Source organism: Bos mutus, chromosome 23 (assembly GCF_027580195.1).
Source record: "Bos mutus isolate GX-2022 chromosome 23, NWIPB_WYAK_1.1, whole genome shotgun sequence".
In the NCBI taxonomy this organism is placed as follows: domain Eukaryota; kingdom Metazoa; phylum Chordata; class Mammalia; order Artiodactyla; family Bovidae; genus Bos; species Bos mutus.
This window is the reverse complement of record NC_091639.1, coordinates 2,220,179-2,235,970: the sequence shown is the minus strand read 5'-3', so window position 1 is coordinate 2,235,970 and position 15,792 is coordinate 2,220,179. Positions and strand designations below refer to the sequence as shown.

The following is a 15,792-nucleotide window of genomic DNA, read 5'->3' as shown; positions in this document are numbered from 1 at the left end:
GTCCTTTAAAAAAGGCTTTGGCCGGAGAAGGCACCCCACTCCAGTACTCTTGCCTGGAAAATCCCATGGATGGAGGAGCCTGCTAGGCTGCAGTCCATGGGGTCGCGAAGAGTCGGACACGACTGAGCGACTTCACTTTCACTTTTCATTTTCATGTGTTGGAAAAGGAAATGCAACCTACTCCAGTGTTCTTGCCTGGAGAATCCCAGGGACGAGGGAGCCTGGTGGGCTGCCGTCTATGGGGTCGCACAGAGTTGGACACGACTGAAGCGACTTAGCAGCAGCAGCATAGCCACTAACTTCAGGAATAGATTTTATTACAGTTTAAGGAGGTTTTATTTCTTCTTTGAGTAACCACTTGTTTGCACTCAAAAGAATCACAGTTTACAATTAACTTATATTTGTATTAAGTTATTATAAAATGTTTTTTTAATCAAACCAGTTGATTTTGTAATAATAAATGTTCACATTTTAAAACTGAAAAAATAAAAATAAAAAAGGCTTTGGCAATTCACGAACTGGGGTTTGAGGCCCAGCTCCTCAAGAAAGAAATGCGCCCTCAAGAAAGTCCATCTTTTAAAATGCTCAGTCTCCTCAGGTGTAAAGTGCAGAGTGTGAGAGACAGCCTCGTGGGGGCGTCCTGGGGGTCCGAGAGAGCTTGTTGAGTGGAAGGTCGGAGCCTCGGAGCGTGGGGCTGGGAGCACGGCGGCTCCGGGTGGTGCTGCCCTTACTGAGACCCTGCTGGGCGGGCACAACGCCCTTTTTCAGCCGAGGCAGTCTGTGCCGCTTCGCAGGAAGGACGTGGGGTGCAGGGTGTGGGGGCCTCGCTGGGGACCGTGGGCAGCAGAGCTGGTGCTCGGACTGCTGCCTCGCCCAGAACCGGGGCCGGGACCCTCATCCAGAACCAGGCCGGCACCCTCATCCAGAACCAGGCCGGAGACCCTCGTCCAGATCCGGGCCGGGGACCCTCACCCAGATCCTGCTGGGGACCCTCGTTCAGAACCGGGGCCGGGGACCATCTCCCAGATCCGGGGCCGGGGACCCTCGCCCAGATATGGGGCCGGGGACCCTCATCCAGAACCAGGCCGGGGACCCTCGCCCAGATCCGGGGCTGGGGACCCTCGTCCAGAACCGGGCTGGGGACCCTTGTCCAGATCCGGGGCCGGGGACCCTTGCCCAGATATGGGGCCGGGGACCCTCATCCAGAACCAGGCTGGGGACCCTCGCCCAGATCCGGGGCTGGACACCCTCATCCAGAATCGGGGCTGGGGACCCTCATCCAGAACTGGGCTGGGGACCCTCGTCCAGATCCGGGGCTGGGGACCCTCGCCCAGATATGGGGCCAGGGACCCTCATCCAGAACCAGGCTGGGGACCCTCGCCCAGATCCGGGGCTGGACACCCTCATCCAGAACCGGGGCCGGGGACCCTCATCCAGAACTGGGCTGGGGACCCTTGTCCAGATCCGGGGCCGGGTACCCTCGCCCAGATCCGGGGCCGGGGACCCTCGTCCAGATCCAGGCTGGGCACCCTCCTCCAGATCCAGGCTGGGGACCCTCCTCCAGATCCAGGCCAAGGACTCGCCCCTGGGCCGCTGGTCCCTCATGCCAGGAGGATCTGCGTCCAGACCCGGCCTCCCTTTCTGCTCAGCGCGCACGGTCTCAAGACTAACATCCAGATCCAGCCTTGCTTTGCGGTATTTCCAGTTTGCCCAGACTAAACACACTTGTCCCAATCAACTCTGTAAAAAGGAAGGCATTGAGTCTCATCTCAAGGTGAAATCGAGAAGTGCAGTACTTTAGCTTATAGATTCAATTCCAGAGGAACCAAAAGAAGTCTTCACCAAACTCAGAGGTAACTCAAATGTTCCTTGGTCTTTTTTTTTTTTTTTTTTTACATATTACAATTCAAAACTTAAATAATAGGAATACATTTTTTGCACAAATATACATTATATTTTTGCATATTATTTATTCTCATGACTATGAAATCACAGAGGATGAGATGGTTGGATGGCATCACCAACTTGATGGACTTGAGTTTGAGTTAGCTGTGGAAGTTGGTGATGGACAGGGAAGCCTGGCGTGCTGCAGTCCGTGGGGTTGCAGAGAGTCAGACATGACCGAGAGACTGAACTGATGAAATCACACCTGTCTATGCATACTCCATATACCATGTGTGTGTGGTGGAGTGGATGTGTTCGTTGCTCAGTCTGTCTGACTCTTTGCGACCCCATGGACTGTAGCCCCCCAGGGGCTACATCTCCTCTGTCCATGAGATTCTCCAGGCAAGAATACTGGAGTGGGTAGACATGCCCTCCTCCAGGGGATTTTCCTGACCCAGGGATCAAACCCGGGCCTTCTGCATTGCAGGCGGATTCTTTACCGTCTGAGCCACCAGGGAAGCCCCTCATATATCACAAGCAATGCTTATGATCCATTAATTCATATTTTTACTTAATGTAAATGTTCATTAGTCTTGAAGAAGGAGGAGGAGGGTAAGGGCGAGGGTGGAGGGCTTCAGTGGGGCCGGGAGGCACGTCATGAGCCCGTCGTAGAGCGGGGCTCCGGAAGCTGCGCCTGGAAGGTGCTGCGATCTCAGCCAGCCCGGGAGACTCGTGAGCTGCCTTCCGCCTCCGCCGGCCTGGCCGCCTGGAGACCCACGAGGGGTGAAGGGGGCCGAGGGGCCGCATGGGGAGGAGCTGCTCTCACGGAGCCCGTCTTCGCAGGTGTTCGGGTGTCCGCCTGTCCCCTGGGAACAGAGTAGCTTGCCTCAGCAAGCTAGCACTTCATGTTGTTACTTTTGTTTTTCCCTTAAGTTGCCTAGTAAACAACTCTACTGGAAAATTCCAACCCTGCCTTGGATGAACCAAGAAGAAAAGCAAAGTGTCCACACCAAGACCAGCCCAGTGCAGCAGGGAGGGCAGAGGCTCCGGGGACCGGCTTCGGGGACGAGGCTGCAGTTGCAGCGCCAGCTGGAGCTTGGGGACGTCTGGACGGCGTCAGCAAGTGGGGTGGACTCTGGGGGCGCTGCCCGTGGCCCCTGACCCTCCCCTCTCCCCTCACTGCCCCCGACCTCTGACCTCCCCCCAGACCCTCCCCCTGCCCTTGGCAGCTGTTCCATACTTGCTGCTATTTGTCGGCAAATCCCAACATTCATCACTTGCACATCTGTTCTCCTGACTCAGAGCCAGAGGCCGGCCCTGCTCATGTGGTGTCTCTGGGCCCTACGTGGCATTTACACAAAATCAGGGTTTCTTGCATGAAGCCGAAAGGTGTGAGATGGACGTCGGGGAGGGTATGTCTGAGCTAAGGAACAAGGAATGGGGTGAGGGGAGGATTCCTGTGTAACCTCCCTGGAGAACAAGAAGGCAGACAGCACCTGGGGGATCCCCGGGGGAAATTCATTATTAGCTTTTAAATTATCCTTCTTTCGAAAAACATGAAAGAATATTGTCAAGTGTATGCTCCATCTGCCACATTAGAGTCAGTTGGTGAGTTTGGCAGGTGGGGGCTGGGAAGAGGGGGCAGGTTGGGTACCAGGAGGACCTCCGGGTTCGTCCACCAGGTGGCACTCACCCCTTGTCCTGAGCCCCCATCCACGCGCATCTTGTCCTTAAATTGCTGAAAAACAGGATAACACTGGAGTTTTATTTGACACCCTCCCCCCCACCTTCTCTAGAACATTCCAGACTCTCACATGTGATCTTGTGTCCCCAGGAACCTGACACTTAGCTGTACCCCCTACCCTGCCCCCCAGTGAACCTGGCCCCCGGTCAGCTCGAGCGCAGGTGTGTGGACTCGTGCCAGGGTGACTGGTTTGAGGAACTGGCTGTATTTGAACCTGTGGCCTTAGCTAGTCACACCATTGTCCTCATGCTGTAGAGCCGCCCAGGTGACCTGTCACACCAGCCTAGTTCCTGCAAATATGCCTGGGATCTTCCTGTACAAAAGTTTCCATTTCTGAGAGAAAGACCTTTGGTCTCTAAATTCGATGAGAAGAGTTTTAAAAATGGGGACTCAATGACCCCGTATAAACAGTGAGGAAAACCCTTGTTCTCTCTCTTGAACTTGCATGCCATCCTGCTGGACACAGTCGTTGCACTTAGAGAATCGTTCTATCATCAGAGGTAATGAACTTCCTCGAGTTTCTCCCCATCAGACAATTTTCCAGACCCCCACCGAGAGAACGTTGGCCAGGCATTCACAGAGCAAAGAGACAAGCTCCCAAGATGCGAACAATTTCCTCCTGAGACATCTCCAGAATCTTCAGGTCGGCCCAGTTTTCACCAGTTTTGAGACAATCCATGTGACTGTTCTTCCCCGTATCATGTGACAGGGCTGAGTGCCGCTGATGTGAGTCCTTCTTGGCCCACAGCCTTGTCCCATAAGGGAAAACAATTTTCAACTTCAAAATGTTTATAGCTGTGCACCCTTGGGCAGCCTTCTGAAATGTCACCAGCTGGTGATAACACACCGCACCGCCTTCCAGCCAACGCGCCCTTATACCCTGAGTCATCCTGGGCTCCCCGCATCCCACAGGATTGCTCGCCCCATGGACGGGAGGAAGCACAGAGTCAGGAGGTCCAGCGATCTGTACATGAGGACCAAACAGGCGAGTCTCAGAAGCCCACCTTGCCCGAGTCCTGGACCTGCCTGTCTCACGTCCTTTGCTCTTTCAAGGGGCAGATCCCACTCTGTCAGATTCATGGTGGGGAACACACTCCCTGCTCTGCATCCTATCGCGTTATGGATGAATGCAGAGACAGTCACAGCATAGGTGTTTTACTAAATGGTGACGAGGACCTTGGAGGAAAAGAACAGCCTGGCCATGGGCATCCAGGGGATGGAGCCGATATGGTGGGCTTTTTAGGGGGCTCAGGCAACATCTGAAAAGAGGCCTGAGAGTAGGAGGGGGTGGGTCATGCAGAACCTGCTGGAAACGCTCGCAGGCAGGGGAAACGCTGGTCACTCAGGCAGGTCGGGGTCAGAGCAGCAGGGGAACGGCAGGCAATGAGGTCAGGGGGAATGCAGGTGGCTTGCAGGGGCCAGGGTACGGGCAGTGGGCCACAGCCCTGGCCTCGGCTCATCCCCTGAGATGGAGCCGTTGCAGGCTTTCAGGACAATGTGCAAGTTTCCTTTACGACATAAATTTCTGATGAAATCCAGGAAGGCCGTGGCCCAGGTAAGAGGTTGCTATGCTTCTTTGATCGTAGTCTTCCTGGATGGGACAAGTGCGGGTGCCTGCTGTGGGGGTCCTTGGCAAGGGCCTCTCTCACCCATCTGGTCTCACTCTACCCTTAGAGTTGGCCGCAGGAGGTAGTTGCTGTTGTGTCATTTTACAGATGAGGAGACTGAGGCTCAGAGGGGCTGAGCGACTCAGTGCACAGGTAACAGCAGCCTTCCGGGAGCACGAACTGGACTCCCTGGACTCTGGTGTGAGTGTGTGCTCATTAGTGTCTGAAATGGCCTTTTCAGTGAAAGGAAAGGTGATCCTTGCCAAAGAGTCTCATAAAAGGTAAACTTACAATAAAAACTGGTGAATGTTTTGAATGCTTAATTAAGACTATGGCAGTGTCCCTTCATGACACTTACATGCCATTCAACCTGCAAACTTTATTTTCAACAATGAATCTAGTAATATTTAATAACTTTTCAAAGAGGGCCTCTGATTCATCTTTGGTCCTATTTTAAAAAGCTAAATAACCTTTTAAACAGCATTTGTAAATGTAATAATTTTATTTCCTTAATTGTCTGATGAACAGGCAAATCATGCCAAACACTTAAGTAATTATTCCTGGAAAAATAACAAATAAACTCTGGACACATAATGAATCTTATATTTCCTTAAAATGTCAACATAAAATCATCATCTGTCAACTATTTAAACTAATGTTTTAAATTAGAATTTCAAGTTTGACCTGGCAACCCAGCACACAAAATACTCATAAACATAACAAATGGGGGGGAAAAAACAAATATCCACAGACTTTTTCTTGGTACCAATATTAAAAAGAATAGGTTTGATTTATCTTCATTATTTTTACACTTAATTCTGCATCTCTTCAAGACTAATGCCATGTGCTCACTAAGGAAATGATGATATCATTCCAAAAATTAAGGGTTGAATTAATTCTCAACTGAATTCCGGGGCCTCCTTACCTCTGGCTGAGGTCACACGACTCACGGGGGAATTAGGCAGGAAGTGTGAACCAGAGGGCAGGCTGTCCAGGGAGAATTTTCTCGACGGCCAGGCTGCGCCTGGTTCTGTACTTGCCGAGTCCGGGTCTGGACTCGCTGTGTCTGGGTCTTGGGAACAGCGTGGCTTACCTACTTGTCCCCTACGTTCGCTTCCGTGTCACCTCCTTCCTGCCGTCTCTGTCCCCTGTAAATGGACTTCCCAGTGCCGTTTCTGGTAGAATTCTCTAAGTTCTTTTCACGTTCCGCATATTTGCTGCAGCTGTAATGCACAGGCATCTCGGTGAGGCTGAACCAGGCTGCCTGTCTCCTCCCCAAGGCTTGGTCGGACTCTGCTCCTAGCTTGGAGTCAGGCCAATGGGGAGACCAGGTCGTGTGGGAGCCACTGACCATGAGGAAGGGGAGAGCAGATCTCAGTGACCTTGAGCGACCTTGCGGAAAGTCGGGGAGCAGGATGTGGGCACAGAAGATCTGTGAAGTCATGGGTGGAGACAGACCCACTCGCCCTGGCTAGTCGGGGCTGCCCGGCCCCGTGCAGATGGGCGGACGTGGGAACCAGCTGGGGGGCCCGAGGGCATCTCTGAGTCAAGGTCCCGGGGCCTCTGCGGAGAGGAGAGAGGGCAGAGTTGGGAACCGTGACCCGAGGCCACGGTGGGGGGTGAAGGGCTGGGGTGAAGAGGCTCGAAGGGCCGCGGGGGAGCTGTCGACAGAGATGAGGCTCAGCACGCTCAGTGAGGTAGGCTGGGCCGGTCAGACACTGTGCATGTGTGTGCATGTGTGTGTGTCAGTGAGCGTGTGTGTGTGTGTGCACGCAGTCCCGGGCTGGGCACAGCTCACGGAAGCTGCAGGGCCCGTCCCCTACTTGCCTTCAGGACACAGAGGACACGGTCAGACCACAGCGTGTGTCCACCCGAACGGCCGCGTCCACAGAAGTGGCCAGCGTGCTGACATCCTCACCCTGGATCCCCTCTCGCTCCGGAGGAGGAGGTGCAAACAGCTGCACTCGCATCTCTGGGGACTGGTAGCTGTAGTTCTCTACGTTTATGGAATTTTCTTTTATCTTCAAGTACATTGAAGATATTGAAGTGGCAATATAAATAGCCCCTACTCTTTCTTTTTTTTTTTTCTAAGCAGGAAGTCTTTTGAATTTGTGTTGGTTAAGCCCAGGTACACCCAAGATCCTCAGTGCTCCAGGCACCACTGGGGTCCCCAGCCGACCTGTCGGAGGTCCCCGGGGCTCCAGCCTGCCCGGTCCATGTCCACACACAAAGCTCACAGATGGCTGAGCCCCACCCTCTCCCAGGGGGCTCGCCACCTCACGGGCCTCAACGTTCAAAAGCAGAGAGAGGCCTTTGACACGGTCACCCTTACTCTGCTTGCAGAGGAGAGTTCCTGTCCACATAGAAAATGATAGTTTCTACGCATGTGGTTTTGGAATTTGAACAACAAGTTACTTTATCCTGGAAACACAGTATCATAGCTGGAAATTACGAGTTCTCCCTTTGCCACGTTACCAAGCACTCACGGAAGGCGAGAGGATAGCTCTGTGTTTGCTGCTTGAAAAACTCAAAAGCTGCATCAGGGCCGCGGCTGACGGCCAAGCCAGCATCTTGTCTGGAAATAATTATGACTCGGGAACAGAGCTAAAGCAATCTTGCAGGGTACAAAACACAGCGTTCAGACCCCAGAAAGTGGGACCATATTCCCTTCTGCACTGGCCCAGCTGGGCCTAAGACTCTTGGGATGTGAAAAGCAGGTTTTACCTACAGCCCACAGCTTCCGTCAGACACAGAACAGAAGAAATACAAATTAAAAAAAGAAACAGAATCAAAGTCACGTTCTTCACCCTGTTCAGTAATGACACATCCATGAAGGGGGAAGCTTCCAATAAGCTGAAGAATGATCTTTTATTGTGCAGTTTGAGAGCAGTTCCTGCAGCACTAAAGCCTTTCCAGAGTCTTGCAGCTGTCCTGGGTTGAAGATAACTGCGATGTAAGCTGTCTACATGAGGGGTGGTGATTTAACACGTGTAGACGCTGCCATCCCCGTTTGGATGTCGGGCACGAGGTTCCTTACTTGGTCTGGGCTTGGTTCCTTTCCCAAATTGAAGAGACTGCCCTGTCTTGCTGACTGAGTAGGAAGTTTCACTGCGTCCGGAGTTGTGGGAAGCGCGGAGTCGGGCGGCATGTCCTGTTTCCATCCCCTGACTCGTCTCTTCCTCTGTATCCTGCCCTGCACACAGGGTCCCAGCTCAGGGGGTGAGCTACACGGGTCCTGTAAAGAGCAGGCCGGATGCGCAGCCAACGCTGAATGGGACAGGAAGCAGGCTCCAACAGGACTGCGCTTAGGAGCGAACTGGGCGAGCCTGTCGGCTTCCCCGCTCCTGCCCCGGCTGGGGGTGGGGTCGGGGGAGGCCGGACCGGGGCAGCGGTGATCAGTCTACATGGAGGTTAAGTTTCACAGGCTAGAGAGAGCTGTGGGGATCGAGGGAGGGGGTGGGAGTCCAGCACCATGACCACACCTGATGCTCCTGAACTCACAACACAAGTAAAAATGAATTAAAACAGTGCATTTTATGTTCTGTGCTGTATACCACAATTAAAAAGTACATAAAAAAAAAAAAGCTAGGGGGTCAGGCTAGCTCAAGGAATCAGGATTCCCTCTCTGGCCCCACCATGCACAGCTTCTGGATAACTTCGTGTTGCCAGGGGCCAGACTTGTGAATACAGTGGAATCTGACTCCTGTCATTAAGTTCCCTGTACACTAACAGGTCTCCCCTGCTGGCTCAGGCAGTAAAGAATCTGCCTGCCAAGAAGGAGATGCAGGTTTGATCCCTGGGTTGGGAAGATGCCCTGGGGAAGGGAACGGCAACCCACTCCAGTAATCTTGCCCAGAGAATCCCACAGAGAGAGGAGCCTGGCAGGCTACAGTCCACGGGGTCGCAAAGAGTCAGACACGACTGAACAACTAACACACTAAATAACATGGTGAAGATAAAGGGATTTTATGGATGTAATTCAGGTCCCTAAACAGCGGACTTTGAGGTCATGAAAAGTAAGATTGCCCTGGGTGGGCCTGACCTAAGCAGGGGAGCCCTTTCACAGAGGACTTCCTGACAAGGGGGATTTGGAGCAGAGGCTGTCCTATTGGCCACGCAGAGCCCTGGAGTCAGGGGGCAGCCTCTGTGGCAGGGAGGGGGCCTGCAGGGGCTTGAGAGCTGCATCCAGATGGTCCCAGGGCCTGACAGCCATCCGTACCGGAGAGCTCGGAGGAGACCCCAGATTCCAGCCAGAGGAGGCCCTGCAGCTGCCCTGCTCCTTGAACCTGGACTCCTGACCACGGGACCTGTGAGTCACCGTGTTTGTGCTGCGAATCCTGAAGGTGTGGCAAGAGACGAGTGGAACACTGTGGTCATTGGGTTGCGTCCATCCGGCCTCTGCACGGGCTGGGTGTGGCCTCTCCCTGGATCCCATGGCCACGGCAGCTTCTCCGCAGGGAGAGCGGCCCCAGGTGCCCACCCCGGAGAAGGGGGAGGATCAGAATGAAATTGGAAGTGTCAGTATGAGCTCATATAGTGTGTGTGTGTGTGTGTGTGTGTGTGTGTGTGAACACACCCAGAATTAGACATAGAAATGGTCACAGGTGTCTGTATATGTGAATGTGGTATGTTGTCATTAAGTCGTGCCCAACTCTTGCGACCCCAGGGACTGTGGCCCGCCAGGCTCCTCTGTCCATGGCATTCTCCAGGCAAGAATACTGGAGTGGGTTGCCATTTCCTTCTCCAGGGGATCTTCCCGACCCAGGGATTGAACTCAAGTCTCTCGGGTCTCTTGCACTGGCAGGAGGATTCTTTACCACTGTCCCACCTGGGCTCAATCACTAAGTCATGTCTGACTCTTTGCGATCCCATGGACAATAGCCCACCAGGATCCTCTGTCCATGGGATTCTAGCAGCAAGGATACTGGAGTGGGTAGCCATTTCCTTCTGCAGGGATCTTCCCGACCCAGGGATGGAGCCCACGTCTCCTGCGTGGCAGGTGGATTCTCTACCACTGAGCAACCAGGGAAGTGACCATGTAGATACTGGTATATAATCAAGTATATCGATCTGCGTGACACAGTTTGATAGTTCCCTTCACACAAGGGTTGAAGATAAGTACCATTTAATCAGAGCAGATAAGACTGAGGAATAAGCTATTTGCATTTTCCTGCAGGCACACACTCCAGGGGATGCTGACGGGACCTCACAGGGTATCGCTCTGCTCGGAACTAGGATTTGGGTTTTGTACCATCCCACGAGCCACCACTGTGAGTCTCAGAGAGAAGAAATCATCTACAGAGACCATTTTTCTAGCAGACAGCTCCTCTTGTTGTGTAACAGTTTGGGTAAGTTTTCAAGGCTGGCCTGGAGTCACAGCTGGACCCATGAGGGAGAGAAGAAAACCAAAGAAGCGTTGGCTCCTCTCGGAGCAGAGTCGGTGAGGACGCTTTTGCAGCTCGTCTCGGCTCCTCTCGGAGCAGAGTCGGTGAGGACGCTTTTGCAGTTAGTCACTCCGCCGGCTGAAACGTTCCCGGGAGATGGCACTCGCCCTGTTGCTCAGCTGGGATCAGGGTGGGCAAGGGTGCGAACCTGGTTCTTTTAAAAGCACAACTTTAGCCCCTTACGACCTAAGACACAGTCTGAACACATAAGTGTCTAACACAAGGGCGTCGTGTAGCTCTTTCAGTCTCTCTTCATAAAAGCCCAGACCACAGAAACAGTTCCTTCCTTTTTCTCTACTCCTCTCCAGGTTACCTTCTCAAACATCCACCATCCCATAAATCAAAGTCACTCCTGAGATCCTCTATGTCTTTTTCTCTAACTAGGAAAACACCTTACTTTCCACTTTCCATCCCTGCCTTTCACTTTAGACACTCTTGCTTTAATCTAGCGGTATGGATTTAGCATAAATCTTGGAGAGAAACTGAGAAACAGTTTAGCTGTATAGAGACATAAAACCTGGAGGATGTGCTCAGTATTTCAAGATTAAATAGAATCATGGATTCAGACAGAGAAACTCGTGGGCCATGGAAACTCTAACATGTGGATGAGTAATGTGACCGAAAAGTCTTTATGTATCTGGCTGCATTTGGCTTCTATGTATAGTTGGCCTTTTCTGTCTCACCTACATCTCATTTCTTGTCATTTTTTTGAATTCCATGTATCTCGCTGTAAATTCTGTTTGTATATATAATACCCATGTTTCGAACCAACCTGTGAGCAATCCTGAGTTACATTTTTGCTGCAGAATCATCAACAGAGGCACTGTAATATCAAAGTCAGTTCATAAGCCATCTGTTGACAATATTTCTAGATCTTCTCAGAAGTCATATCTTGTGACAAGTCTGATTCATACAAACCAGATATCCAGCAATAAGGACATGACAGTGTATCAAGATCATGGAATATTATGCCACCACGAAGATGGCAACTATGTATTTCATTTTGAAACAGAGAGCTGTGTAATATCTTACGGAAAAGTAGTCCATGAAGTATATGTGCGCTTTGATTATAACTGTGTGAAATATTTACGTATCAGAGAAGGAGTTAAAGATAATGCGCAGAAAGGGCGCAGGGCTCCTTCCAGGGCCTGAGTGGTCTTCTTACTCCTCTTTCTTTCCTTTTTGTTCTTTTCTCTCAAATAAATGCTCCATCATCTCTTGGTGCAGAACTTTAGAACCAAACCAAAGAATAAGAATCTATAGTTCTTTGCTCCCTAGTTTCCAGTTCTCTCCCCTCTCATATATTTTAAGGAAAATCACATTAATAATTGTAGAACTCGATAATTGAATTTAGATATTCTAAAATCAGCAGACTGTTTTGCTAATGGAATAATGTACATGTTTGTTGGCTGCGGTATAAAATGGAGCGGTATACATTTGATGACAGTAGAAACAAAAGTGGGATAATACATTTCTCTTGACAGTATGGAAAACGAAAGCTGAATAGCCCTTTCCAGCTCACTGTGGCTAAAAAATGGAAATATGTAGACCTTAATTCATTGTCAAATGGTAACATATGTAAAACATACAACAACAAAAACAATACCTCCAAGCTGCCTTGCCAACAACTCGGGCAAACAAACCGGCCCCAGAGCCTCACAGCAGAGCAACTGGCAATGAGCTGGCAACGAGCAACGAGCAGGGGCCCCGTTCCCTGTCTAGGCCCGCACATTTGATGTCCCACCTGCGGGAGCAGGGTATTCGCCTGGTTTAGGAACAGCGTGTAGGTTTGGTCTGTAAACAGTTAGGGATAGTCATATCCTCCATAACCTGCGGAGACAGTTCAGACCCAGGTACTGATGATTGTACCCATGAAATTAAAAGACGCTTGCTCCTTGGAAGAAAAGCTATGACCAACCTAGACAGCCGATTAAAAAGCAGAGACATTACTTTGCTGACGAAGTCATAGACAAAACTACCGTTTTTCCAGTAGTCACGTATGGATGTGAGAGTTGGACCATAAAGAAAGCTGAGCATAAAGAAAACTGATGCTTTTGAACTGTGGTGTTGGAGAAGACTCTTGAGAGTTCCTTGGACTGCAAGGAGATCCAACCAGTCCACCCTAAAGGAGATCAGTCCTGAGTATTCACTGGAAGGACTGATGTTGAAGCTGAAGCTCCAATATTTTGGCCACCTGATGTGAAGAGCTGACTCATTGGAAAAGACCCTGATGCTGGGAAAAGATGGTTAAATGGCATTACTGACTCGATGAACATGAGTCTGAGAAAACTCCGGGAATTAGTGATGGACAGGGAGGCCTGGCGTGCTGCAGTCCACGGGGTCGCGAAGAGTCAGGGAAAGAAAAAGGATGTGCACGTCTGCTCCACATGCAGCCAGTTCTCAGACCCCAACAACAATTGCGGAACAAACCAACCAGGCAAGTCGCCCCCAAACCCCGTGGCCTTGACAACGTAGTCATTATCTGTTATCTCTCTTGGTTTCTGTGTCAGAAATTTGGGAGTGGTCCACCTGGATGGTTCTGGCTCCCGTGGAGTTAGCCATCAATTTTTGGCCAGCTCCCCCCGCCTTCTGGTGGCTTGGTCCCTCTCCAGGTGGCTCCCTCCAAGGGATGGCAAGATGGAATCAGCTGCCAGCTGGGGGTCTCAGCTCCTCCTCACGTGTCGCTCTCACAATATCTGGTGGCCCGTTGTCCCCAGAGCTAGCAAGTCGAGTCCAGTCAGAGGTCTTCAACTTGGGCCAGTTCAGCAGTGCCTGGAGACACTTCTGATTTTTACGGCCAAGCAGGAGATGCTGCTGCCGTCTAATGGGTAGAGCCAGGGATGCTACTAAACACCTTACAATGCGCAGAGCAGCCCCCATAGTGAAGAGTTAGCTGGTCCAAAATGGTCACAGGGCCGCCGTTGCGAAATCTGGGTTGTAGGTGGAAGTTTCGATGTCTTCACGGCCTGGCCTGGAAAGCCCCACACTGTCTTCATGTATTATGAAGCATACATTATGTTTCCGCACATTCTCTGGGTCATGCGGGACCAGCACTGATTTCTCATGGGAGGGACTTCACGAGGATGTGGTTACTGGGAGGCAAGGATACTGAAGGTTACCCTGGAGGTTCGCTAACCCAGCATTAAGCCTTGAGAGTGGTCACCTTGCCACCAGTAGGACTAGGAGTGACTTCCCCCCACAGAGCCCTTGTTTGCAACAGCATCGTCTGGAGGTCAACTGAGCTGAGCGTCGTGGGTTTTGCAACAGCATCGTCTGGAGGTCAACTGAGCTGAGCGTCGTGGGTAGGGGTCAGCAGGGCTTCACCGCTGCGAGGCGCTCTCAGGACTCATGGCCACCGGGTCTAAGAGTCTAAGAACCACCAGCTCATCCTCCAAGGCTGGCCTCGTAGGTGAGAGGCCTCCTCCCCAGCACTCTGTCGGTGCCGATTTCAAACGCTGAACTGAGTTTGACTTGCAGCAGAAATTCTTCTGATGTGAAATCACATACAACAAGAAGGAAGAAGACAGACTGCAAACACACATTTTTTGCCCTGAACAGCATTTTTAAACTTTGATCTCACTTCCTTTTTCTTTTCTCGATAGCTGCTTACAATAGAAATTGAGATTAGTCGTGGCGTATTTAGACCGTCAGTGTGAATGAGGAGATTTGAATCTCCACTCAGCAGCACAGTTCAGAATGGTCCATCTTATCCACGAACTCTTTGGCAAGGAGGCTGAAATGATTATGTGAAGACAAAGTGGGTTTGGAAGCTCAAAGTGTGCATCTTGAACCAAACCGCCTTATACCCTACAGACTTTATCCGTGACCTTGTGTGGGTGATACAGTTAGAAGCGACTGTCTTGAAAATCCTAACTTCCAGCTCTCCGAGGGGCCGGAGCGCGGCGCAGCCATGCAGTACCCGCACCCCGGGCTGGCGACGGCGGCGGGCGCCGTGGGGGTGCCGCTGTACGCGCCCACGCCGCTGCTGTTTAAAAAAAAAGAAGAAAGAAAGAAAATCCTAACTTCCTTAAAAAGACAAGACTAAACTGACATGTCAAACCAGAACACCCTAACCTGCTGGTTAAATATTTGCATTTCTGAAACCTGAAGCTGTGGACTGGTGGCTGGTGGAACCCCAGGGTGTAGCTGTGGTAGAGACTCAGAGGAGATGACAAAGGCTGGCCAGTGTCATGAGGAAAGTGCAGACTCCCGGGGTCACTGTTCCCAGGGAGGAATTCCTGGGAACCCTGACAGGACACAGGGTCAGCCACTCCAAGCCCCTCTGCGGTCCTTGGAGCAGACGGGGTCCTGTGTGCACAAGGCAGGGTCTCGGGGTCCCTGCTCCCCCTGCAAACAGTCTGTCTCAGCCCATCCCCGTCGGGCACTCAGACCCCAGCGCTGACCCCACCGCTGACCCCACCGCCCAATCCTCCGGTGACAGGAGAGAGGAAAAGTCTCCCTGTGCAGCCCATCAGATCAGAACGTCCTTTCTGGGGAAGATGCTACTTTGCACTGGCTTTCCAAGGCCGTCCCGGGCCCCTGGTTCCTAGGCAGCCATGGAGACATGGGAGGGATTGATCCGTGTCCCCTTATCTCACCAGATAAAAACCTGGAAACAACCCGCCGATTGCCTCATTGAGCACACTTGCTCCAAGCCACACAGAGGTCCCGTGAGCAGGGCATGCTGGTCTGACGGGAGCCCGACGTGGCACAAAGGACCTTAAAAGGAATGACTCTTTCTCAAAGGCGGCCTCCTGTTGGAGGGGCGGGTCTAGAGCTGGCATCTAGGATTTAAAGGCAGTAAAGGTGGCTGGAGTGATGAGGAGAAGGAGGCCTGTTAGAAATGAGAAATTTGCAGCTTACTACATTACCAACAGGCAGGAAAGAGGGACGCTGTTTCTGAGCAAGGAAGGGTTCTGTCTTTGGCAGACAGACTGGGCCCAAGGTTTGGCCCGCGTTCTAATGGGCTCTTGGAAAAGCAAAGGAGGAGTGGTTAGGTCTGGGTGGGGATGGGTTTTAATCCTCTTAAAAAAACAAATAATATAGCAGGTACACGAGGGAGCTAGGTGGGTGCAGGGGTAGTTCCATAACTTTTAAAAAGTTTCGTCCCTCC

The 15,792-nt window shown here is 51.7% G+C and overlaps 1 long non-coding RNA gene across 1 annotated transcript; it reads right to left on the bottom strand.

Annotated features, from left to right (window-relative positions):
• Positions 1-2,057: 2,057 nt before the first annotated feature.
• Positions 2,058-6,488, bottom strand: LOC138985068 (uncharacterized). Its single transcript, XR_011462306.1, has 3 exons — positions 6,329-6,488; positions 3,578-3,622; positions 2,058-2,750 (listed from the first exon to the last, which is right to left on the bottom strand). It is a non-coding gene; the product is annotated as an uncharacterized lncRNA (long non-coding RNA).
• Between the last annotated feature and the right edge of the window lie 9,304 nt (positions 6,489-15,792).